This window comes from Anomaloglossus baeobatrachus, chromosome 4 (assembly GCF_048569485.1).
Source record: "Anomaloglossus baeobatrachus isolate aAnoBae1 chromosome 4, aAnoBae1.hap1, whole genome shotgun sequence".
In the NCBI taxonomy this organism is placed as follows: Eukaryota; Metazoa; Chordata; class Amphibia; order Anura; family Aromobatidae; genus Anomaloglossus; species Anomaloglossus baeobatrachus.
Genome location: NC_134356.1, coordinates 280,420,784 through 280,433,283, shown reverse-complemented (window position 1 = coordinate 280,433,283; position 12,500 = coordinate 280,420,784). Strand labels below are relative to the sequence as shown.

General features: G+C 55.5%; 1 protein-coding gene across 3 annotated transcripts in view; it reads right to left on the bottom strand.

Annotated features, from left to right (window-relative positions):
* RAB3IP (RAB3A interacting protein) overlaps window positions 1-12,500 on the bottom strand; it is a 131,602-nt gene that overhangs the window by 64,703 nt on the left and 54,399 nt on the right. The window lies entirely within an intron of this gene.

Below are 12,500 nucleotides of genomic sequence, written 5' to 3'. Positions count from 1 at the left end.
GAAAAGGAATTTACGGTAAGTAACAAAATTCCCTTCTTCTTTGTCGCTCCATTGGGAGACCCAGACAATTGGGACGTCCAAAAGCAGTCCCTGGGTGGGTAAAAGAATACCTCGTGGTAGAGCCGTCAAACAGCCCTTTCGTACAGGTGGGCAACCGCCGCCTGAAGGACTTGTCTACCTAGGCTGGCGTCTGCCGAAGCGTAGGTATGCACCTGATAAGCTTGGTAAAAGTGTGCAGACTCGACCAGGTAGGTACCTGGCACACCTGCTGAGCCGTAGCCTGGTGCCGTAATGCCCAGGACGCACCCACGGCTCTGGTAGAATGGGCACTCAGCCCTGAGGGAACCGGGAGCCTAGCAGCACGGTAGGTTTCAAGAATTGGTTCCTTGATCCACCGAGTCAGGGTGGATTTGGAAGCTTGCGACCCTTTACGCTGACCAGCGACAAGGACAAAGAGTGCATCCGGGCGGCACAGGAGCGCCGTGCGGGAATGTAGATCCTGAGTGCTCTCACCAGATCCAACAGATGCAAATCCTTTTCAAATTGATGGACTGGATGAGGACACAAAGAAGGTAAGGTGATATCTTGATTGAGATGAAAGTGGGATACCACCTTAGGGAGAAAGTCCGGAATCGGACGCCGAACCCCCTTGTCCTGGTGAAGACCAGGAATGGAGATTTGCATGACAGCGCTGCTAGCTCGGACACTCTCTGAAGAGACGTGACCGCTACTAGAAAGACCACTTTCTGTGAAAGACGGAAAAGGGAAACAACTTTCAAAGGCTCGAAAGGCGGCTTCAAGAGCCATGTTCAGACTCCAGAGCTCTAATGGCCGCTTGTACGGAGTGATGAGAAGACAAACTCCCTGCAGGAACGTGCATACCTGCGGAAGTCGGCTAGGCGTTTCTGAAAAAATACAGATAGCGCTGAGACTTGTCCTTCAAGGGAGCTGAGCGACCAACCATTTTCCAACCAAGATTGTAGGAAGGAAGGAAAAATAGGCGACGCAAATGGCCAGGGAGAAACTCCTTGAGCAGAGCACCAAGATAAGAATATCTTCCACGATCTGTGATAGATCTTGGTGGACGTTGGCTTCTTGGCCTGCGTCATGGTGACAACCACTCCTGAGATAATCCTGAAGACGCTATGATCCAGGACTCAATGGCTACACCGTCATGTTCAGGGCCGCAGAGTTCAGATGGAAAAAAGGGGCCCTTGAAACAGCAAGTCTGGACGGTCTGGCAGTGCCCACGGTTGGCCTACCGTGAGGTACCACAGATCTGGGAACCCCAACCTCCTCGGCCAATCTGGAGCGACGAGGATGGCGCGGCGACAGTCGGACTTGATCTTGCGCAGCACTCTGGGCAACAATGCCAGAGGTGGGACACAAAGTAGCCGGGACTGCGACCAATGTTGAACTGAGGCGTCCGCCGCCAGAGCTCGATGATCGTAAGACTGTGCTATGAAGCCGGAACAAAGTTGTTGTGCCGTGACGCCATTATGTCGACGTCCGGCATCCCGCAGCGGCGACAGATCTCCTGAAACCCGTCCGGGTGAAGACACCATTCCCCTGCGTCCATACCCTGGCGACTGAGGAAGTCTGCTTCCTAGTTTACCACGCCTGGGATGTGAACTGCGGATATGGTGGATGCTGCGTGTTCTTCCGTGGTGGTTGATGTATGCCACCGCTGTGGAGATATCCGACTGAATTCGGATGTGCTTGCTTTTCAGCTACTGCTGGAAGGCTTGTAGGACAAGATACACTGCTCTGATTTCCAGAACATTGATCTGAAGGGTGGACTCTTGCTGAATCCACGTACCTTGAGCCCTGTGGCAGAGAAAAAACTGCTCCCCACTCTGACAGACTCGTGCCTGTCGTAACTACCGCCCAGGATGGGGGTAGGAAGGACCTTTTTTCTGACCATGAGGTGGGAAGAAGCCACCACCGTAGAGATAGCTGACTCCTCCACTGGAGGAGCTGGGGGAGAAATAACTAACATTCTATTGATTGACGCTATGAGATTATTGACTATGGCGTCACCATCAGGTGTATCCAGATTGAGAGCGGTCTCAGGATTAGATCTTGAGCAGCTACCTCCGCCACATCACACAGAGAGTCCGCTTGCTGGGACCCTGACTAGTGTGATGAAGTCGATGGCCGCTCATAGTGAGCCTCTCAGACTATCTGGGACTGTCGTCCGTGTCAGATCACTCTGGGAAGCACATGACCCCTCGGAGCTCAAAGTTGTTCCCACTGAGGGGGACCATGGATAATGATGAACAGTGGCCATGGGTTTGAGAGACTTGTCTGGACTGCAAGGCTTCTAGTCTCATAGCCATAGTCTCAGAAAATCTGTCAGTAAATACTGCAGGCTCCGTCCCCATGTCCTGGACGATTAGCAGAGACTCCGTAGTATACAATGGGGGTCTATGTACACTGCCGGCCATATAGCCGTACATGCTGTACCGGCTGCATAGAAAACATGTGCTTCTGCACCTCTGTTTTACACAGACAATATGCTGTTATGTCCTCCGCACAATCAAGGAGGGTATATACAAAAATGCCACCAAACAGTGCAATGCATAGTGAATAAGCATATATGTATATGTGCACCTCGGCACTAGTGGAGTCAGCCCCCCAGGTGCTGTTTAACGCCTGGTCACAGCGGTTGTGTGACTATCCGAATCCCTGCCAGGGATTCCTAAACTTGTCTCTTCTGTCGCTACAGAAAACACTGACAAGAATGGCTGCCGGCGTCCTGTGTAGAGGAAGAAGCCGTGGGCGTGCCTGAGAAAATGCGGGAATCCGGCTTCACAGCGTACACAGTGAGAGGGGTGGAGTATGCAAAGCATACTCCAGCTCTCAGCGCTGCCGGTTTCACAGTGCACACAGTGAGAGGGGTGGAGTATGCAAAGCATACTCCAGCCCTCAGCGCTGCCGTGCTGTGCAGCGTCACGCCCCTACCCTGACTGGCAGGTCTGTGGGCGGAAACGAAGTGAGACTAGGCCGCGCAAGCCGGGGACTCGAGTTGATAAGCGCGGCCGGCATATAAGCCTTGGTCGGCGCGGAAGTCCCCGGCGCACCACAAGTCCCAGCCGCGCCCGAAATAAAAATGGCAACGGCGGTTAGCGCGGTAGTCCCCTAATACACTAACACACCCAGCAAGCTGTAGTGTGCGATGGCACTAGTGCGGGCAGCGCCGCCGTCCCTGGCGCACTAACACACCCAGCAATGCTGCCGTGTGTCTGCGCGGTCCCCACAGGGACACAGAGTACCTTAACGTAGCAGGGCCATGTCCCTGAGGATACTCCGCTCCATGTCCAGCAGATTCCCAGGAGCTGTGGATGGAGCACGGCCTCAGTGCCTGGAGGCCGGTAAGATCCCACTTCACCAGAGCCCCTCAGGGGGGATGGGGAAGGAAAGCAGCATGTGGGCTCCAGCCTCCGTACCCGCAATGGGTACCTCAACCTTAAACACCCGACAAGAGTGGGGTGAGAAGGGAGCATGCTGGGGGCCCTTTAGTATGGGCTCTCTTTTCTTCCATCCGATATAGTCAGCAGCTACTGCTGACTAAACAGTGGAGCTATGCGTGGATGTCTGACCTTCGCACAAAGCACAAAAACTGGTGAGCCAGTGATCCCACTGGGGGTGTATAGCCAGAAGGGGAGGGGCCTTACACTTTTGAGTGTAATACTTTGTGTGGCCTCTGGAGGCAGTAGCTATACACCCAATTGTCTGGGTCTCCCAATGGAGCGACAAAGAAAAAAGAATTTTCTATGAGAACGTAAGGCTATGTGCGCACGTAGCGTTCTGTCCCTGCAGAGATTTCTGCAGCGATTTGAACAGCACACGTGCGCTTCAAATCGCTGCAGAAAGAGTCCGTAATGAAAAAAAAAAAAGCCGATGTCATGCGCTCTGAGTGCAGCCCCTCCCATAGACAGAGCGGGGGCTGCATGCAGAGCGCACAGAATAAGTGACATGTCACTTCTTAGAACGCGCGCTTCGGGCAGCAGCCGAAGCGCTGCGCTCTAATACGCCACATGCGCACGTCTCCTGCATAATCTTCATAGATTATGCTGGGGCCGCAGGACGCATGCAGTTATGCAACGTGCGCACAGAGCTTTATAGAAGGCAAGTAGAAAATTTAAAAGAAACCAATTGCAACTGGAGAAAGAAAAATGAGATACTTTTACACACACACACACACACACACACAATTTCAGGATGATCCTAAAAGGCACTAACCTTTTCAGGTGGACTTATTGTGACCATCTCTATTTTTGAATGCACATGTCCAACTGTTCATTGTTTCAGTACTTTTTGGATAATTTACTGTTCAACCAGGAGCTTAATGGCAGAATTCACTAAATAGGTTTAATCCATGAATCGCCCAATAAATTTCAGGATTCAATTTGAATTGGTATTTAAAAACAGTCCTCATCATGCTGTTCACATTTTTACATCATAAAACCAAAAGGACACTTGAAAATTGCTCAACAGTACCTCATCACAGAGGCTTCAAGCAGGGGGAAGGAAGTGCCACTGAGCTTAGAGTGTCATGAGCAGGTTGCAACACAGATACAGAGACTGGAAGAGTAACCGAAAGTCATAGAAGTGGACGTTCTTTGGCCACATCCTACACTGATTATCGCTTTATTGTGAACAATGCCCTTCAGACCTTGATGAGGAATGCCACATAACTCCAGGCATAATTACAGGAGGGGAGACACACCCAAGTGTCCAGTCAGACAATTTGAAATAGTTTACATCAGCGTTGTCTGTGTCCAAGATGACCTACAAGGGTACAAGGGTACAAGGGTACATGACCACATCACCAGGCACAGGAACAGTCATCTTGCTGCACGTGGGACCAGTGGGCCTCATTGCTGTTCACTGAAGAAAGTCAATTCATGTGGAGCAGAAATAATGGCTGGCAACAATATTGTAGACGTCAAAGAGAGCGCTTTGCATCAGCCAGTGTTGTCACCAGACAAACCTTTGGTGGTGGTGTTACAGTGTGAGCAAGTGTCTAGTCTTTTTTCAACCTATGTAACTATGTAATTACAGAACTTCACTACGCTTTGTAAATGGTACAGTGACAAGCTCCTACTACTTGACTTACATTAATCCAGTCATTGTGCCTCTGCATGAACACCACAGGCCTAAGTTAATCTTCATGAACTATAATGCTAAAACGCAGACGTTGCATCATTAGGGAACGGCTGCTGGAGACTGGGCTACCTCAAATGGAGTGACCTGCACTTTTCCAAAAAAAAGCTGTTGAAATCACAGTCCAAGACATTGTATATAAATGATAAATATATTTGCATATCATTGATAAAATTATCTATACACATTACAAAACTCAGCTGAGATACAATTCAAATACCGCCACACCCATAAAAAAGCAAGGCAGTGTGGCTCAAGGCAGCATATCAAGATGGCAACATATGCAAAATAGAACAGTTCATAAACCAATGTCATATACATTCTTAATACAGCACGTTAGATGCCTGGACAGTATAACAAACACAAAAATAGAATGCAGCAGGACATGCACATAAAAGGTGGACATACATCAACCTGGGAGCATAAAAATCAGTGATAGCGTAACAAACACCTGCCCATAGAGGTGAATAGCAGTGCAAGTCCTGCAGTTAGCCCAAAGACACGAACCACTGGTTGCCATTAACCCCTTCAGCCCTCAGCCTATTTTGACCCTAAAGACCAGGCCATTTTTTGCAATTTTGACCAGTGTCACTTTATGAGGTTATAACTCTAGAACGCTTCAGCGGATCCCGGTGATTCCGAGATTGTTTTCTCGTGTCATATTGGGCTTCATGTTAGTGGTAAATTTAGGCCGATATTTTTTGTGTTTCTTTGTGAAAAAAAAACGGAAATTTCGCGAAAATTTTGAAAATTTTGTAATTTTCAAACTTTTAATTTTTATGCTCTAAAACCAACGAGACATATGACACAAAATAATTAATAAATAACATTTACCACATGTCTACTTTACATCAGAACAATTTGGGGGAAAAAAAATAAATTAAGGAAGTTATAGGGGTTCAAAGTTTGAGCAATTTCTCATTTTTACAACAACATTTACAAAGCCACATTTTTTAGGGACCACATCACATTTGAAGTAATTTTGAGAGGTCTACATGACACAGAACACCCAAAAGTGACACGATTCCAAAAACTGCACCCCTCAGGCTACTGAAAACCACATTCAAGAAGGTTATTAACCCTTCAGGTGCTTCACAGTAACTAGTGCAATGTAGAAGGAAAAAATGAACATTTTACTTTTTGCAACAAAAATGTTAATTTAGCCTCAAATATTGCATATTCACAAGGGTAGCAGGATTAAATGAACCCCCAAAATTTGTTGGGCAATTTCTTCTGAGCACGCAGATACCTAATATGTGGCGAAAAAACACTGGGTGCACGGCAGGACTCGGAAGGGAAGGAGCGCCATTTGACTTTTTGAACAGAAAATTTGCTAGAATCGTTAGCCGCACCATGTTGTGTTTGGAGAGCCCCTGAGGTGCCGAAACAATGGAGCTCCCCCACATGTGACCCCATTTTGGAAACTAGACCCCTCATGGAATTTATCTAGATGTTTATTGAGCACTTTGAACCTCTAGGGGCTTCAAAAAAGGTAATAGAGTTGAGCCGTGAAAATAAAAAAATTTATTTTTTTTTTACCACAAAATTGTTACTTCAACCAGGTAGCTTTTTTTTTTTTTTTTTACAACGGTATCAGGAAAAATTGCACCATAAAATGTATTGTACACAGACATCTCATATGTGGTGGAAATCAAATGTTTGAGTGCACAGCAGGGCTCAGAATGCAAGGAGCGTCATTTGACTTTTCAAACACAAAATTGTCTGGGATAATTAGCGTATTCCATGTTGCGTTTGGAGAGCCCCTGAGGTGCCAAAACAGTGGAGCTCCGCCACATGTGACCCCATTTTGGAAACTAAACCCCCATGGCATAGAAAAAAAAATAGGGCGCACGCAAAAATGTTCTGCAAAAAAAGGGGGGGGGGGGGGGACTAGGTGGGATGGAAAAAAGAAGTCCTGTCCAAAGTCGAGTACGACTGCAGGACGATTGCTGATCAGGTACCTAATTGTACATGTTTTGTTTTGTTTTTTTTATTTGGGGTGCACAAAAAAAAAGCAAAAACTAGAGCAACAATTACGTACCTGATCAGCCAATCACGTAGCTGATCAGCACTTGGCGGCAGGCAGGTGGGGGAGGAGGGAGTGGGAGATGCGATTGGGGATAGTTAGAAAAGAGCCATGAACAATACTTACAGGATGGATCAGAACAGCGGCATATAAAGAGAGCATCTGTGAATGTGAGACGGCGGCGGCTGGGATAGGGTGGGGGCGGATGGGAGAGGGCGCAGTGGATGCAGGAGCGGCAGAGGATGGGGGGGGGGGGGGGAAGGGTGGATGGCAGGGAAGGGGAGTGGGAGGTGAGATTGGGGATAGTTACCCTACAGGATGGATCTAGGCAGCAGGGAGACAGGGGAGGGAGCGCACATCACGGGGGTGACAGGGGAGGGAGCGCACATCACGGGGGTGACAGGGGAGGGAGCGCACATCACGGGGGTGACAGGGGAGGGAGCGCACATCACGGGGGTGACAGGGGAGGGAGCGCACATCACGGGGGTGACAGGGGAGGGAGCGCACATCACGGGGGTGACAGGGGAGGGAGCGCACATCACGGGGGTGACAGGGGAGGGAGCGCACATCACGGGGGTGACAGGGGAGGGAGCGCACATCACGGGGGTGACAGGGGAGGGAGCGCACATCACGGGGGTGACAGGGGAGGGAGCGCACATCACGGGGGTGACAGGGGAGGGAGCGCACATCACGGGGGTGACAGGGGAGGGAGCGCACATCACGGGGGTGACAGGGGAGGGAGCGCACATCACGGGGGTGACAGGGGAGGGAGCGCACATCACGGGGGTGACAGGGGAGGGAGCGCACATCACGGGGGTGACAGGGGAGGGAGCGCACATCACGGGGGTGACAGGGGAGGGAGCGCACATCACGGGGGTGACAGGGGAGGGAGCGCACATCACGGGGGTGACAGGGGAGGGAGCGCACATCACGGGGGTGACAGGGGAGGGAGCGCACATCACGGGGGTGACAGGGGAGGGAGCGCACATCACGGGGGTGACAGGGGAGGGAGCGCACATCACGGGGGTGACAGGGGAGGGAGCGCACATCACGGGGGTGACAGGGGAGGGAGCGCACATCACGGGGGTGACAGGGGAGGCAGCGCACATCACGGGGGTGACAGGGGAGGCAGCGCACATCACGGGGGTGACAGGGGAGGCAGCGCACATCACGGGGGTGACAGGGGAGGCAGCGCACATCACGGGGGTGACAGGGGAGGCAGCGCACATCACGGGGGTGACAGGGGAGGGAGCGCACATCACGGGGGTGACAGGGGAGGGAGCGCACATCACGGGGGTGACAGGGGAGGGAGCGCACATCACGGGGGTGACAGGGGAGGGAGCGCACATCACGGGGGTGACAGGGGAGGGAGCGCACATCACGGGGGTGACAGGGGAGGGAGCGCACATCACGGGGGTGACAGGGGAGGGAGCGCACATCACGGGGGTGACAGGGGAGGCAGCGCACATCACGGGGGTGACAGGGGAGGCAGCGCACATCACGGGGGTGACAGGGGAGGCAGCGCACATCACGGGGGTGACAGGGGAGGCAGCGCACATCACGGGGGTGACAGGGGAGGCAGCGCACATCACGGGGGTGACAGGGGAGGCAGCGCACATCACGGGGGTGACAGGGGAGGCAGCGCACATCACGGGGGTGACAGGGGAGGCAGCGCACATCACGGGGGTGACAGGTGAGGCAGCGCACATCACGGGGGTGACAGGTGAGGCAGCGCACATCACGGCGGTGACAGGTGAGGCAGCGCACATCACGGCGGTGACAGGTGTGGCAGCACACATCACGGGGGTGACAGGTGTGGGAGCACACATCACGGCGGTGACAGGTGTGGGAGCACACATCACGGCGGTGACAGGTGTGGGAGCACACATCACGGCGGTGACAGGTGTGGGAGCACACATCACGGCGGTGACAGGTGTGGGAGCACACATCACGGCGGTGACAGGTGTGGGAGCACACATCACGGCGGTGACAGGTGTGGGAGCACACATCACGGCGGTGACAGGTGTGGGAGCACACATCACGGCGGTGACAGGTGTGGGAGCACACATCACGGCGGTGACAGGTGTGGGAGCACACATCACGGCGGTGACAGGTGTGGGAGCACACATCACGGCGGTGACAGGTGTGGGAGCACACATCACGGCGGTGACAGGTGTGGGAGCACACATCACGGCGGTGACAGGTGTGGGAGCACACATCACGGCGGTGACAGGTGTGGGAGCACACATCACGGCGGTGACAGGTGTGGGAGCACACATCACGGCGGTGACAGGTGTGGGAGCACACATCACGGCGGTGACAGGTGTGGGAGCACACATCACGGCGGGTGACAGGTGTGGGAGCACACATCACGGCGGTGACAGGTGTGGGAGCACACATCACGGCGGTGACAGGTGTGGGAGCACACATCACGGCGGTGACAGGTGTGGGAGCACACATCACGGCGGTGACAGGTGTGGGAGCACACATCACGGCGGTGACAGGTGTGGGAGCACACATCACGGCGGTGACAGGTGTGGGAGCACACATCACGGCGGTGACAGGTGTGGGAGCACACATCACGGCGGTGACAGGTGTGGGAGCACACATCACGGCGGTGACAGGTGTGGGAGCACACATCACGGCGGTGACAGGTGTGGGAGCACACATCACGGCGGTGACAGGTGTGGGAGCACACATCACGGCGGTGACAGGTGTGGGAGCACACATCACGGCGGTGACAGGTGTGGGAGCACACATCACGGCGGTGACAGGTGTGGGAGCACACATCACGGCGGTGACAGGTGTGGGAGCACACATCACGGCGGTGACAGGTGTGGGAGCACACATCACGGCGGTGACAGGTGTGGGAGCACACATCACGGCGGTGACAGGTGTGGGAGCACACATCACGGCGGTGACAGGTGTGGGAGCACACATCACGGCGGTGACAGGTGTGGGAGCACACATCACGGCGGTGACAGGTGTGGGAGCACACATCACGGCGGTGACAGGTGTGGGAGCACACATCACGGCGGTGACAGGTGTGGGAGCACACATCACGGCGGTGACAGGTGTGGGAGCACACATCACGGCGGTGACAGGTGTGGGAGCACACATCACGGCGGTGACAGGTGTGGGAGCACACATCACGGCGGTGACAGGTGTGGGAGCACACATCACGGCGGTGACAGGTGTGGGAGCACACATCACGGCGGTGACAGGTGTGGGAGCACACATCACGGCGGTGACAGGTGTGGGAGCACACATCACGGCGGTGACAGGTGTGGGAGCACACATCACGGCGGTGACAGGTGTGGGAGCACACATCACGGCGGTGACAGGTGTGGGAGCACACATCACGGCGGTGACAGGTGTGGGAGCACACATCACGGCGGTGACAGGTGTGGGAGCACACATCACGGCGGTGACAGGTGTGGGAGCACACATCACGGCGGTGACAGGTGTGGGAGCACACATCACGGCGGTGACAGGTGTGGGAGCACACATCACGGCGGTGACAGGTGTGGGAGCACACATCACGGCGGTGACAGGTGTGGGAGCACACATCACGGCGGTGACAGGTGTGGGAGCACACATCACGGCGGTGACAGGTGTGGGAGCACACATCACGGCGGTGACAGGTGTGGGAGCACACATCACGGCGGTGACAGGTGTGGGAGCACACATCACGGCGGTGACAGGTGTGGGAGCACACATCACGGCGGTGACAGGTGTGGGAGCACACATCACGGCGGTGACAGGTGTGGGAGCACACATCACGGCGGTGACAGGTGTGGGAGCACACATCACGGCGGTGACAGGTGTGGGAGCACACATCACGGCGGTGACAGGTGTGGGAGCACACATCACGGCGGTGACAGGTGTGGGAGCACACATCACGGCGGTGACAGGTGTGGGAGCACACATCACGGCGGTGACAGGTGTGGGAGCACACATCACGGCGGTGACAGGTGTGGGAGCACACATCACGGCGGTGACAGGTGTGGGAGCACACATCACGGCGGTGACAGGTGTGGGAGCACACATCACGGCGGTGACAGGTGTGGGAGCACACATCACGGCGGTGACAGGTGTGGGAGCACACATCACGGCGGTGACAGGTGTGGGAGCACACATCACGGCGGTGACAGGTGTGGGAGCACACATCACGGGGGTGACAGGGGAGGGAGCACACATCACGGGGGTGACAGGGGAGGGAGCACACATCACGGGGGTGACAGGGGAGGGAGCACACATCACGGGGGTGACAGGGGAGGGAGCACACATCACGGGGGTGACAGGGGAGGGAGCACACATCACGGGGGTGACAGGGGAGGGAGCACACATCACGGGGGTGACAGGGGAGGGAGCACACATCACGGGGGTGACAGGGGAGGGAGCACACATCACGGGGGTGACAGGGGAGGGAGCACACATCACGGGGGTGACAGGGGAGGGAGCACACATCACGGGGGTGACAGGGGAGGGAGCACACATCACGGGGGTGACAGGGGAGGGAGCACACATCACGGGGGTGACAGGGGAGGGAGCACACATCACGGGGGTGACAGGGGAGGGAGCACACATCACGGGGGTGACAGGGGAGGGAGCACACATCACGGGGGTGACAGGGGAGGGGGCGGATAGCTGACCACGGGGGTGAGAGGTGGGGGGAGCGTGCAGCACATCACGTAGGGGAGGGGGCGAGCAGCACATCACGTAGGGGAGGGGGCGAGCAGCACATCACGTAGGGGAGGGGGCGAGCAGCACATCACGTAGGGGAGGGGGCGAGCAGCACATCACGGAGGGGAGGGGGCGAGCAGCACATCACGGAGGGGAGGGGGCGAGCAGCACATCACGGAGGGGAGGGGGCGAGCAGCACATCACGGAGGGGAGGGGGCGAGCAGCACATCACGGAGGGGAGGGGGCGAGCAGCACATCACGGAGGGGAGGGGGCGAGCAGCACATCACGGAGGGGAGGGGGCGAGCAGCACATCACGGAGGGGAGGGGGCGAGCAGCACATCACGGAGGGGAGGGGGCGAGCAGCACATCACGGAGGGGAGGGGGCGAGCAGCACATCACGGAGGGGAGGGGGCGAGCAGCACATCACGGAGGGGAGGGGGCGAGCAGCACATCACGGAGGGGAGGGGGCGAGCAGCACATCACGGAGGGGAGGGGGCGAGCAGCACATCACGGAGGGGAGGGGGCGAGCAGCACATCACGGAGGGGAGGGGGCGAGCAGCACATCACGGAGGGGAGGGGGCGAGCAGCACATCACGGAGGGGAGGGGGCGAGCAGCAC